The sequence below is a fragment of the Grus americana genome, chromosome 5, assembly GCF_028858705.1.
Source record: "Grus americana isolate bGruAme1 chromosome 5, bGruAme1.mat, whole genome shotgun sequence".
Lineage (NCBI taxonomy): Eukaryota > Metazoa > Chordata > Aves > Gruiformes > Gruidae > Grus > Grus americana.
Window position 1 is genome coordinate 43,350,704 of NC_072856.1, and position 15,005 is coordinate 43,365,708.

The window sequence follows — 15,005 nt, forward strand, 5'->3', positions numbered from 1 at the left end:
ACAGGGCTGCAGGCTGTGCCTCAGCAGCGCATACACTCTGCCATCGCCTGCAGGCAGGGGTCCGTCCTGCCACTTTGCCGCCTGTGGCCCAGGACTCCCCCAGAGTGAGAAATAAGGATTGCATTTAAATTCAGTGGGAAGAGTCTCTGGTACTTACAGCCTTTAAAGCTTGCACTGCAAAACCTATCAAAGAGTACTTCCTTTTCATTATTGCATTTTGGTGCTTTTTCAGTAAAAAAGCTTTGTCCTGAATGCAGCCTGGAAACATCAAATTGAAATACATATTACATGAAGCAGGGGTTTCCAAACACGTCTTGCTTTGGGTACTGCTTGCTGCAGCAACCCTTGCTGCTGGCAGGGATGGCAGCTGGAGCTCTTGGTGCCAGCTGTGGCCAGGGCTCCTGACAGCGATGATGGCTGCCAGCACTGACTTGGTAGCAGCCCAACGCCTCTGCCCATCCCACCTCCAGCTCCCCAGCCTCTCGTCAACCCTCCCCCAGCAGTAGGATGCCAGCCGCAAGCTTCCTAATCTTTCCCCAGCCACACTGCCTTTTTTTTCCTCCTCTTCCTCCTACCCCACTCTCAGCAGCTGACCAGCACTGGCAGCGTACTGGCAAGAGCTGGCTTTGGTGGCAGAGGCTGTGGGACAGCTCGTGTACAGGTACCGACCTCACAGCTGAGCACCTTTCTACACAGCGCAGAGCAGTTTGAGTGCCACCAGTACTATGCAGGCTGCAGGATCTTCATGCCTAGGAAAATCGTGAATTACAGTGACCAACCACTTTGGAAAAAAGAAAAAAAAATGTTTCTGAAATGTTTGTACTTCTGTGAAACTTTGATTTCTGTAGAAACTTTTCAATGAATTTTGTATGCCCAGCTCTCCATGGCCTGTTCCTTGCAAGGCGTAATGCTTTGCTGAATGTGAAACCCCTTTAATTGCTGGGCTTCTTTAAATTTTCCTTTTCTAGGTCATTATCTACCCTGCGTTTATCAAAAATGGCTAGAAATGCAGGACTTTGCCTTTCTCTCAATCTGCATGTCATTCCTTTACAAAGCTTGAAAATATTTTTCCTCTGGTATTTATTCATTTTGCTGCGCTGTATATCCAATTAGACTACTCTGCTGCAGATTCAGAAATGAGAACAGTTCCACCTCCCTCGCACGCAGCTCCATTTCTCTTCAGTTTCATTTCCCTCAGGGTCACTGTTAGGTGATGATATGCAGTAACGTCCCCAGTGAGGTGCTGTTTCCATTAGCTTTCCCCTTTAGAGGTGGTCAGAGGTCTGAATTCTTACATGATTTGTTTTCTTGGCTACTTAGAAAATAAGGTTCAGTTTTGATCTCTCTTCTACACAGAAATGCTTCATTTTCAGGTATTTCTTCCTTATCTAATAAGACAGTGTCTCTTACCTCTGGTTTTAAAACAAGGAGTATGTTTTGGTGGATGATTCTTTTAATCGGCTTTCAATACTATTTATATAAAAATGGTTATAAAAGGAGGAAGAAATCACATGGCAGGACGTAACATGCACATGCATACACCCCTATTAAGAGGACCACAGAAAATGCTCTCAGATGCATCGACATGAAATGCAGTGAGAAAGCAAAAAAATACCTCCTCCTGTGGAACACAAAGCACTTTCTGTAGATGGGTAAATGTACAAGCTCCATACTAAAATGAGGCAGTCAGTTCAGTAGACGTAATCCTTGCTGAATCAAACATGATTCAACATCCAACGTGCTTTTGGTTATGCTATTTTGGCAACTGCCTTTTCGGGAGGAGAGCAGACAACAAACTCATTCCTATTCTTCCCTCAATGAAGGGTCGTTTGAAAGTTTATATGCTTTTGAGCACTGAAATGGCTTTTTTTTTCTGATCATGAAATTCTGACATGTGAGGGCACTTCAGTGCCTTGCTGCACTTTAGCTTACAAGAGTGGTTATTCCCTTAAAGTTAATATTACTCGGTAGCCTTATATTGGCTCTTCACACCACTTGAGGCCCATGGTAGGGCTTTGCGAGAGAAGCTGGAGACAAATGGCCCTGTACTTCACCATCATGGACCTTGAATAAACTGTTGTGGAATTGGGTTTGGAGACAAATTAGGGCTAGCATGTCAGGGGAATCCATGACCCAGAAGTTTGGAGGAGGGGGTTAGATGTGCAGTGACTGTTACTGAAAAATCAGAATTATTGCTCATATAGTCAAACCTATAAGTAAGCATCATAGCTGGGGTGAATTTCAATCATGTTCTATTTCTTTCATCTAGTTTTGTTGATCTTTCTATGTTTTCATTGTATGTTTCCTACAGTTATCTACATTTAACTAAGTAAAGAGTCATCGATAGATAGTATACTGTAATTAAAGCTGGTAAGTTTAAAGCTGGATTAAACCATATAATTTTCAGCAGAAAAAATATTTTTTTCTGAATTGGCCTCTTTTTCTCTTGAGCGAATCTAATTGAAACTCCTTGGGGGTGTTGCTTGTTCACATTTTTCTCTATCCTTCAGCTGCTTAGGTGGAGCCATCTCCCAGCTTTATTGTTGATTACAGTCTGATGTTATCAGAAGTTGAATTTTCTCTCCCACAAATCTTTCCTCTGTTTCAATACAGAAGCAAAGCAAGTATCAAATGTCGAGTTTTTTTTCAGAGACAGAATTTTCATCAGAACTCCTGATGTTTTGATAAATGGTCTGGATTCAGGAGAAGTATCAAATTCTTCTGTGAGAGAGAAATTTCAGTTTGCAATCATCTCAAATTTAAATAAAAACCCCAGTTGATCTGAGTTCTTAAAGTTGTTTTGAGTAACTAAAAGCCCATGAGACAACCTAATAGTCTGCTTCCTTCTGGGGAGCAGAAAGCTGTGGAAAAAAACCTCTCAAACTGTACATCTGAACATCAAATGTTTGGCAGAAGCAGGCTCCATCACACAAGCTAAGTACTTATCACAAATTTTTTCCTGCTATATGAATAACTGATGTTCGTTTACGCAGTTTATCAGAGCGAGAATGGAAAATCAGTCATGTTGTCACCACAGCAGGACTAACTGGGTCTTATTTAGCATCAGGAATGTTATGACTGCTTTCCAGGCACTGAAAGGTTCCTTTGCCAATCAATGCCCACATTTGCTACCTGTCAGAGAAGGCCTTCATTCTTAGCTATTAGGGGGGTTTGTATCCAAAGCCCATAGCTTAGATTCTTGCCTGAGAAGACATACACTTGGGAGTGGATATAGTTGGGAAACAGGTAGAATCCAATTTTAGGCAATAGCTATGTATACTATATACCACCCACCTGCCTTTATAGACACCCTTATGATGTAGACTGCAGAACTCTTCTGTGCAGTACAGAGTCTGGTCAAGCCATACTGTTTCATTGCATTAGAAAGCCTTCAGATAACCAGAGCTGACTATGTTATTCAGTACTGTTGTGGCAAGACTGAGGCACTGGCAAAGGCAGGAATCCTGCTTCTTCTAGCTGGGCAATAGCCCTTGTTTCCCAGAGGGATGGTATTATTGAATTTTACTTTAAAATATGCTCTTCCAAAATGATTGGTCTTCAGCAGGGAATCAGAATGCCTCTAGCATTTTGGTCTTTTATTGAAAAACAAAGCCCAGTGTCTCCATATGAAAAGCGCATATTATAATTTTATTTGTTGAACTAGACCTTTCTGTACCACCACTTTTAAACAGAACATTGTGCAATACTTTGGATAAGACAACCTATAGCCCACTATAAACTGTCATAAAGCATTTGCTAGCTTAAATTTGTTATTGCTGTATAAAGTTCCTTTGGTTTTTGTTTTCAAGTCAACAGCTCTGGAGATGCATACATAAACATCTTCTCCTCTCTTTTTTCCACAGGAAATGTTTTCCACCGTTTTACAATGGGCATTATTCTTTGTACATTGTAATGTCTGTCTTTGGATTAGTTATCTAAATGAATGCTAGGTAAAGCTCTTTGCTTTCACACCTTCCTGTCTTTATATGCACACATAACTTCCACTGATCTCAGAGAGTTGTGTACACATAGGGAAAGGGTAGAGACCTGGTAGTGGCCACCATTGCAACTGCCAACACGACAATTCTTTTTGCTTCTTTCTTTACCTTTAAATGCAACTCATCAAATCAGTATTAAATTCCTTCTCTCTGTGATTGCTTTTATCTGTTACTTTCTGTTGCTGAGCTTCCTCCTTCCCTTGTCATCTGTGTGCACAGGTCTTCTCTCTCTTGGTTTCATGTCAGAGTGCTAAAGAGATCAAGTCCAGGAGAAAACAGTTTTGTGATCGTGACGAACATGCAGTTGCAAAATATGTTTCTATTCCAAATCCAGCTGCATGTCCACTTGTAAGAAACCCACAGAACCGATGAACCAGGGAGAAAAGGAGTCAAAGAGCAAGTGGTATGTGTAAAAGTCAAAGCCTTTATAGAGGGATTTGTTTTGGCTGCTCAATGGCTGCATGAGTTGCTCAGAGGGCCTCTAAATGATCTTGAAAGTAGAAAGCATGGACATTTCTCTCCAGTCATTTGTGCAGTGGAGGGGACATGCTGTGCTAGGAGGGCTCTGTGTGCTGAGACAGGCTGGAGAGGGGAGGGAGCATCGCAAGCTGTATCTGTCTCTCTGGCATCCACTCCTCCCCAATGTATAGTTACATGTGATGTATAGCTTTTGGATTGGCTCCAGGTGGGGTAGCTCCTACTTGTGTCCATTTACCTTTACCTCAACTCAGCTGTCCTCAGACAGCCTGGAAAGCTGGGTCATAAATGGCTTATTCTCTGTCTCACTCAGCCTGAGAGGCAAGTGGCAAGGTGAGGAGACGGTACGGCTGACCTCAGCCACCTGATGAAATGCAACGTGTAACGAACAGAGGCTACCATGGGGACTTAGGGGAGGATGCTGCTTTTGCTTGGTTTTGCTTCTTGTTTGTGGAGCCAAAATTTTCATGGGGCACTGGGAGAAAATGTGCCTTTACCATTGGTCTGGGACTTGATGTGACTGAAGCTTTCCCTGAGTGAATCAGAAAAAAGTAATCATCTCCCATATCCACCTACATGATAAAGTCCTTCTCAAAGTGATTGCATGAGAGAGGAACACGGAAGCTTTTAAATAATCTATATTTACATGTTTCTTTAAGCTTAGTTTCTTTCTGGTAATAATTTCTTTAAAATTCGTTCTTGCCACATCTCATTTCTTTTCCACGTCCTATGCTTCATTTTTCTGTTCAGAAAAGGGCAGGGTTTCTTGCTCTGCATCCATGTGCATAACTGAGTCAAAGGGCTGGAGTCTGAAGGGTATGTGGCTGGAATATAACTGCATTGACTTCAGTAGTTACTCCAGGAGTACTTGAGAGAAAAGTCAGGGACAAGTTATTTTTAACAAAGCAAAGCCTATTGTCACAATTGTTTAAAGCTTTGTGGTACAATACAGGCAATGTTCATTTTTAAAAAGTAGTCCTGTATTGTTTGCAACCTCCTGCTAGCTGAGAACTTTGATATTTTGTTGGATTTCTCCTTCTCATCACCTAGTTTTGCAATTCTTTTCTCCACTAGCCCAGACTAAGAAAGTCTTCTGAATCACTGCATCTGGTAGCTCTGATGGTCTCCTAATTTATTTGTGTACTTATAGATGAATCACGAGTTAGAGAAAACAAACTTGAACTCTGCCATTTCCACTTGCTCAAATGTATAATTTTAATGAGCAGTAAATTTGCCGGAAAATGCAGTACGAGTTTTCATTATATTAACCATGTGTGAATTGCACAAAATAATAGGACTAGGTGGACAATTTGTCTGAGTTGTCTCCTTTTTAACTGGAGTAGAAGACCAAGATTCCTGGGGGGATCTGAATGAGATTACTAGCCCCAAAGGCTAGCGCTGTCACCCCATTGTGCCTCTTAGACAGGACCTCACTTCTTTGTTGGCCTCTCTTGAGACTGTTGCTGTGCCGAAGATGACATACCGGCCGGAGCAGGGGCAACCAGAGCCCAGCGCAGCAGACTCTCCGTCAGACGGCACAATCGCGGTCACTCAAGTGTCTGGCTCAGTTGTGTGGTTTACATCAAGTACTATAGCTTCAACAGCAGAGGATTGATCCTTCCTTCTCTAATGCTTTATTTTGTCTTGGATGGGTTTTTCTTTGCTTTCCCTGAGGGTTCTCCCCTCTCCTCCAATTTTTCCGATGTTAAAACTACTTTTTCTTTCTATTGCAAGCTGCTGCTTTTATTCACACATTTTGTTAGTCCATCACTTTTAGATATGAGTACTCTGTCTCTTTTGCATTTTTATGCTACAGATGTGCTCTTTTGCCCTGTTTTACACACCTACTTTGTGAGGAGTTGACTCACCCTAGAAATACTTACTTCCCTGTATTGCCTATGAAAATAGGCAATACAGCTGTCTCTGAGTAGAAATCTGCATATTAGTATCTCCAGTTAGGTGTGTTGAAACTAGTTCTTTCAATCATCACCAGCATCCTTGCCCAATTACTGCTGGGGGGCACAGCAGTGTTTTGAAATGCTCCTTCTCAGAGAGGAACTGCCCCAGGAGCCGAGTGCTAGTCCCTCTGTCCTTTCCCCCTGCTCATCTCTGCCTCTTTGCTCAAAGTTGAAACTCACTCCCTTTTCTCACATGCCTTTGATCAAAGCTTCCTTACCTCTTTTTTTTCTTTTCTTTTTTCTTTTCTTTTTTTTTTTTCCCTCCCCATCTAGTAGCAATGTAGCTTTTGAAATTACATTCACTGGCTTGGTATATTGCTGTAAAAATTCACATGCGTCCTCCCTGCTCTTCTCTTACACGTTCTTTTAAATAAAAATGCAAAACTAATACATAAGATTCCTTTCCTGAGTTTGTACTTCTTAATTAGCACATTTTTTTCTAGCTTAGATGGCTCTCCTGCTGTTCACAACATCAGTAAGATAGTTACAGTATTTCATTAGTCATATAGCGTAAGAAGTATTTGTTGGACAGCAAGTTTCAGTGAGTACTTTCTGTCCACTCTTAATGTATGCATCATCAAGGAGGATGATATGATTCATCATCCCCATTGAATAGCCTTGTTCTGGGCTTTCCTCCCTTCCTCCAGATTCTCCACCTTCTGTTTTTCCTAGATCAATCTTGTGTTTTTATTTCTATCTCCCCAGACTCCTTTAGTCCTTTCATATTATACATCTGTATAACATGATGTCCCCAGTGAAGGATGGGAACATTTCCCAGGGAAGAATAATCTGCAAATGCCATCAGTGTGTTTCTAATCTTCTTTTTTCTAATCACACTAAAGATATTAAATAAAATCAGAGCTAGCTTCGGTCTCTGTAAGAACCCTCTAGGCACCTTCCCCAGCTTGTCACATTAGTGCCTATCATTTCAGTCCAACAGCTAATTTATAACTCATGTGTTAGTGCTCTTGAAGAAAATTAATGTAACAAAATGCAATTCTAGACCTTTTGGAAGCAAGGGTGATATTTGTTTTAAAGAAAACTGACTGCGGTCCCTTATGCTCCTTCTTCCACAGACTTCACTCACTCATATTCTCACACTCACATACAAGCACAACAGCGCATGTGTCCCCAGGATCAATTGTGTGTGAGTGGGCAGATAAGGAAGACTAGCTATTGAGTCCTCACTACACCTCTTGGGTTCCTCTTTGTTGGTGACAACAGCCAGGATTTTGAATAGGCCTTTTATACTTTTTAAAGTCAAACTTACTATGATATGATCCCTTGACTCCAAACCTTGCTTAATTCATCTTTCATAAATCTAAAGTTGATGTCTGTTGTCTTTGGGTATCTTTAAGGCTGCAGCCCACCTTCATGCTGGGTAATGGCAAAAGGAAGGACCCATGTCGTGCACCGTAACTTTTTTACCCCATTTTCTTGCCATTAGAGGTCTGTGCTGTGGCCATGTCCCTGGCTATCAATGCAGGTGCCTTACGGATTGTTTTATTATTGGTCTGTAAGTATGGCTACTTACAGGGAATTTTCAAAGTTGCGTCAAGTAGTCATTCAAGGGATTTCAATTTATTTTTCGCATTGTGGGCTTATTTGCAGGTTTTGTTTTCTGTGTAATCCACTTCCTTTTATGGAGCTGGTCAACAAATGCTAAATATGATTTGTGTATTCCTGATGAACTTCTAAAAATCTCAGCCTGAATAACCAGTCATCTCAGACTCTAAGTTAACGTGGCAAATTATCAAAGCACTCAAATAGAGAAGGTCCCGTCCTGTGCAGTTCGATTTTGGTAGAGTGACTGAAGCATACTCTAAACATGGGACAAACAAGTTCCGTATCTTGATGGTTTTAGAGTTGCAGTCTGTTGAGCTGAATCAATTACCAATGGAGGGTCATTCAAAGACAGCAAAACATTTAAACTGTAATTTCTCATTTTGCAACAATGAGTCAAATAGCACCGCACAAGCTCATCTTCTGCATGTTTTTGTTCAATGTCTATGGTTTTTAGCACTGGTGGTGTTAGCTATGAACATGTTGCATATTTATTCTATTTCAAGGTCAAGATTTCCTGAGAGGATAGAGATATACAAATAACTTACATTTGATATGGCTGGGTATTCAAGCAGCAGTGCTATTGTAAGTGATAACAAAAGACAAAACGTAAGTCTGATACTTAAGGCCAGAACATGTTGTTTTTTGAATCTTCTGTAATAATATGAAGGAATAGAAATTTTATCTTTGTTGAAAAAAATCTTTATTTCTCTGTATGTTTAGTTCATTATATCGGCTTTACAAAATAATTCAAGCGGTCTTTGCAATAAAAGATAACACATTAATATTCCTACAGTATTAAATCCTATTTCTTTATACACGTCAGTATCCAGAGGTCATTGCTTTCTTGTCAGAGAGAAATCGGAAGCACTGTTTTTTGTGTTTAATTATAAGATCCTTATGTTTCAGGAAACAAATTCTGATCTCACTTAGATGCTGGTTTAGGGCTCTTTTTGTAAAAATGGCTGTTTGGGGGTTACTGTTTTGTTCATTCTGTGTGCATGCATTGTCATCTCTAGTTTGGATTGTAAAACTTGAACATTGGTATGCACATACACTGATAATTTCTTTGTCTTCTGCTAAGTTTAGAATTTCATAGCAAACTAAGATAATCTGTACTAGAAAAACATTGTCCTATATATTTTTTTGTTCTATCACATAATCGTCAGCTTTACGTGAAACCATTAAATAGCATTAACCATTTTAAAGGATTTTTGCATCATTTCCTCCATTTAGGGCTGCATTATACCCTGAAGTAAAGCCCTTTCAAGGGGAGGAGATCAGAACACGTTCATGGGGCTGTGGTGCTCACGAAGCCGTGGTGGATGCTGTTATACTGGCCTCACATTGTTCGCAAGCGTGCTCGGAAAAACAGTCATCAGTGGAATTTCATTCGGGTTCGTGTTCAAAACCTAGTACAATGCATTGGAAACAAAGGCTCCCAAAACCTCACAGCTCAATTCCTACCCTGTTCAGCGAGGAAGGATAAAGGAAGAGCCAATTTTTTTTCCCGATCCTTTTCCTTCACCTGTGCTCCCAAGAAACGCATTTGTTGAAAGTTCAAAGGCAAGCATTAGGCCAGCCAGTCTGTGCAGTAGTTGGAGGGTGCAGGAGAGAAAAGGTGAGGCAAGTCCTGCAGAAGGATGCTCGTGGATCAGAGCCAGCCTGCACAGCAGAGAGGGTGCGCAGGGTCAAGGGACAGAAGATGAATATCAAGTAAGGAAGGAAAAAGAAAGAAAATCAGAGAAGAAGGAATGGACGACACGTGTCCTGGTACCAACCAGCTCTCCAGCACCCAGAAGCACAACACTGGCTGCTACTGCCCTGGAGGACTCTGCTCCTGCTTCCCACTCAAAGTAAAGGCCTCTGTTCTGATGTTCAAATCCCTCTTCAGGGACAGGTCTGAGCAACACAAAGATGGTTTCTGCTTCTGTGCTACTGATCTGATTCCCCAACTAGATTTCAACCAAATCTTGACTGTTTAGTGGGAACTTCTGTCACTGGGAGAGGAATCCATCAGTCTTGCAAGAAGTGCACTGAAGTTGGAGACCTTGTTCTTGCAAGCAACAAAGATCTGTCTACAAATCTTAATACACTGAGAGCTAAATGCCAGATGCTGTTCATCTACTTGGTGCCTCTGCAATAATTTTTTTCAAATACAAACATTTAGAGGTCCAGCACACCCATTCAATCAACCTAGAAGAACAGTTTCGATATTGTCGCTTGCATTGGGCCATTTATATTTTATTTCAGCCTGCTGCAGACAGCTGCACACTTGTGTCAGGTTCAGGTACAGTCTTCCATAGATGAGGAAAAAAACATGAATTTTCTTTTCTCCTCCCTCTCCGCCCCCCATTTTAGTTTTTTCATTATCTGGAATAAAGAATTCCGGCTCTCTCAGCATCACCCTAACATGAGCCCTCTGATACTTGGAGTTTTCATAGACCCCAAGGTCTCTTTAAACATATGTTTGTATCAGTTTAGTCTTATTTTATCTTCTTAAGGCAAGGTTCTTGCTCTCATACCTGCAAAGGACAGACAGCTTGACAGAACGTGCAGGGCTCAAAGAGAGCCAGAAAAAGAACTAGGGATTTCCTATTTTTAACAAGTTCATGTTTTGAAGACAGTTTGAAGATTTTGGAGAGACTGAACCTAAATTTTTGGACATTTGGTGTTGGCAATCGTGCAAATGTACAGGGTTCTTTTTTGAAAGGTAAATTACCCATTCAAAGGAAGTTAGCCTGTTAACCAAACTACGAGTTATTTTGCTGGTCCCTGACAGGATTGCAACTCGAACTTTTCTTGTTCAGGAATATTTCTCATAATATCAAACCTTCAAGCAGCAGAAAGAAGAAAATCAGGGTAAAATAAAGAAAAAAAAATCAGTGTCCAGTCAAAATGGACAGAAAAGTACGGAAAGAAAACATTCCAAAGCAATGAGCCTAATCAAATTATCCCTTTGTTCAGATTACATTGTATAGCCTGAAAAATTCAAAGGAAATCCAGTTCAATCTACTGAGCTTTGAATATCCCACCAAATATTAAGGAAAATCCACTGAAACCCTCGCATACAGTCCAGTGAAATCTTAACTGGAGGCTGTCTGATTTTCTATTGAAGTATGTTATTGTTGTAACAGGTACACAAATGGTAAGCAATTTCAGGGAAAATTATTTATTTTTCCTCCTCTGACATTTGCAGCAGTAGTGGAGCAGGTTCCGTAACTCCTTTTTGCATTTAGCCGCGGCTCTATCCATTTTGCTATGATCCCTGATTCCATCACAGCAAGACTTACGTCAGGTGGTTTCAGATCCCAACAACCATGGTTTGTCCCCTGGGGCAAAGCAGGAGGTATGAGTCCTCAAGGTCATGAGTCTTTTTCTTTACTCTATATTGGAAAAGTCGTTCCATCTTCCTGTTTCTTTCTCCAAACACTCAGGAAAAGCCGAGCACTGTTTCAAATCTTTTAATGCCAGTTTTCCAAAGAAGAGATTAGAGAAAGAAAATAAACCTTGTGAACTTTTGAGCCTGGGAAATTGGATACTTTTCAGATCTGGAACAAGAATCACTATCTGCCTGGAAGAAGTTCTGAGCGTGTCTCGGATGACCTAAATTACTTGTCAAACCAGATAGAAACAAAAATGAACTCGTGGGTCTCACGTAGGCAGCAAGGATAACCCTGCTTCTGCTCAGCCTCACAGGAAGGAATGACAACTCTATCCCAAATCGAAGCAGACCTTTCAAGATTTTCAGACCACAAAGGTGTGATTAGTTGTACTGGTTTTGGCTGGGATAGAAATTTCTTCTTAGTAGCTTCTGTGGAGCTATGTTTTGGATCTGTGCTGAAAACGGTGTTGATAACATAGGGATGTTTTGGTCATTGCTGAGCAGTGCTTACACAGCATCAAGGCCCTTTTTGCTTCTCATACTGCCCTGCCAGCGAGGATGCTGGGGGTGCACAAGGAACTGGGAGGGGACACAGCTGACCCCAACAGACCAAAGGGATATTCCATACCATATGATGTCATGCTCAGCAATAAAACTGGGGGATGGAGGATGGAGGTTGGCCACAGCTGCCACTACCTGGGGTCTGGCTGGGCATCAGTCAGTTGATAGTGAGTAATTGAGTTTTTTGCATCACTTGTTTTTCTGGGTTTTGTTTCTTTTCCTCCTTACTGTTGTTTTGTTTTGTTTTAATTTTAAACTGTCTTTAACTGAACCTATGAGTTTTCTCATGTTTAGCTTTCCAGTTCTCTCCCCCATCCCACTGGAGTGACTGTGTGGTGCTTAGCTGCCCACCAGGGTTAAACCACAACACTAGCGAGGTCACTTCAATGACTCAGAAAAAATGGTCTAAAGAAAGATATTGACTAAAGACCTTAAATGTAAGCATCTTACACTGCATAAAGCTTAATTTAGCATCATAGACTCAGCACTCAGTCGGGGGGGGTCCTTGGGTTTGGTCAGCCGGTGGTCTTGTATCGTATCCGTATTGATCTTCAGTGGTGCATTGCTTTTTCCATTCCTGTAAACACTTAAAAAGGACAGGAATGTAAGAAACACCTCCAGAGTCTTCCAAGCAGGAAATGGAGCCAGTCCCCATGTTTCATTTTCTTCCCATCGAGGATGAAGCCCAGCTCCAACAGACCTATTCTCTTATTTCAACAAGCTGCCAATAAAGAGCCAATCTGCAGTGGAAGCATTAACATCTATTCCCACAGTAAGTGACAAAGGAGACTTGCTGCCTTTGCTGCATTTCAATAGGTGTTGTGTGTCCTTGGCATTTACCAATCTCTGGCAAATCTTTCCCTTTTGCCATTAGCGTGCAGTGCTGTTGATGTGGCCACACTCTTGTTTCCATCCACCAGCTGCCTGCAGGACTAGGAATCTTGCATGGGGAGCAAGGAAGGGAATTTGAAAGGGGAAAGAGAAAAAAAAAAGTTACTTGGGGAAATCCATTATGGATTCCTGGTCCCTGGCTCATGCACGAACAAATCTCAAATCATGCGTCTAATAAATCTTAGCAGGGAAACAGAGTAGGTTCAAGGTCACCATCTTTGAAAAACTGAATTGTATTTACCAGTAGCATACCCCTACTGCAATTCTTGCTAACTTACATATTCAAAGAAAGAAAAGATCACTGCCAGCTCTTTCAGACAGAGAATAGCTATTCGTGCATAGGAGTGTCCCCTCTTGGGAGTGTTTCTCTTCCCAGCATGAAAATTCAGGGTCTTTTTGAGAGATTAGTATGAACCACCCATGAGCTGCAGGATCCTTTCCTTCTCCTTAGGAGAGATTCAAGAAAAGCCAGTCAGAAAATCAGAAATGTTTTATTTCTTTTTGAAAATGTTCATTCCTCAAAACCAGAACCCCTCACAAGGACATTTTTGTCTTCAGTTAGCGTTTGGCAGAAACATTTCTCAGCTCTCTGTTCTCCCAGTAGCAGATTTTAATCCAGAGCCATGATACCTGAAACCAACTGCTTCGCTGCCTCTTTTTTGTACAAAAGGAGAGTCTGATTTGGAAGATGTAATCTTCCTTTTTCAGAGATTCCATAGGAGACTCTGCCCTAGAGCCACCCTCTCCTGTGTGAAGAGGCTGAGCAGTTCTGCCACGTGAGGAAGAGCACAGAAGAGGCTGAGCACACATTCTGCCACGCAAGAAAGAGGATGTCCATGCCCTGAGATACCAGGTGTCTTCTCACATTAGATTTGTGCTTCTTTACTTTGTTCTCCCCATGTGGTACCTTGGCATCTCTGGGAGGCAGCTGCTCAGAGACATCTTGAGTGTCACCACTGCCACCCAACACCAACACCAGCTTGTGTTGAAGCTAACTTGAGCTGGAGGACTGACAACCTGCCTTCCCTGTACTTATCACCCCCAGCAAACTGCTCAGCCCCTGCTATTCGGATCAGTCCAAGGCACAGCTAACCTTACATCTGCTGCTCAACCTGGCCTGACATTTTGAAACCCGTCTGTGTTATTCATAAAAATGACAACGCAAGAAATATCATCTTTTCCCCACTGAAAACTCAAAGTTAAAAGCCATCACAGCTGCTGCAGAGGCTTCACCAAAAGCCGTATCAGCAGTTTCTGTTTTAAAAACATTTTTTTTTTTTTTACCCAGTCACACTGATGCAGCTGCAGTTTTCGGCAGAGCCTTCTCTGTGGCTGATTTGCCGTTTTCTCTCACTTTCCATTAAAAACATCTAGGGCTTTCAACACCTCAAGACTTAGTTTTTGACACTCTGAAAGTGAAGGTTAAATATATCACAGCATCTGGCAAAGCTCTGTTAGACCCAAGGTCAAGTATTTTGCATTTTTAGAAGGAGGAAAGTCTTTGTTCTCCTACTGCATTGTGGATGCCAGCTGAAATTACCAAAAGTTACCTGACACTTGCCATGTCAGTAACACAGTGTGAATACCTCAGTGTTAATGGGTGCTACCTGATGAATTTGAATTCATCTGCCAAAGGCAATGGCAGGGCATCCAAACCTCCTGTGGTCATGAAGGCAACCAGGAGCCTGTTGGTTTCATAAATAGGTAGGAGCCAGAAGGTTTCATGAATGCCACCACCAGACAGCATGCCCTGGGAGCCAAAGACTTGCTGGAGTTTGTGCTGCTTCCCAAAAGTATTTTCCTCTCTCTAGACACTCACCTCTACTCTCCCAGGAGCCACCTCATTCAACTCCTCCTACCCAAGGTCCAGGTTCCTTCAGAAACAGAGACAACTGTGCAATAGCTGCTCAGGATGTGGAAAAAGAAGAGAGTCGGCTCTCATGAGCGTAGTGGTAAGAGGGTGTCCCTTGCTGATTTGAGACCTTCCTTAGCAGCCTGGGCTGGGCAGGAGCAGGTAGCCAGGTTGATCCCTGCAGGGCTTTATGAGGGGAGCTCGCGGCAGAACAGGGAAGGCTGTTTCTGTGCCCTGAGTGTGTCAGTCCCTCAGCAAGGCTTTGGGAAAACCTTGTGGAAGAGGGAAGAAAATAATGTCTTAGGACTCCTAGTGATGTG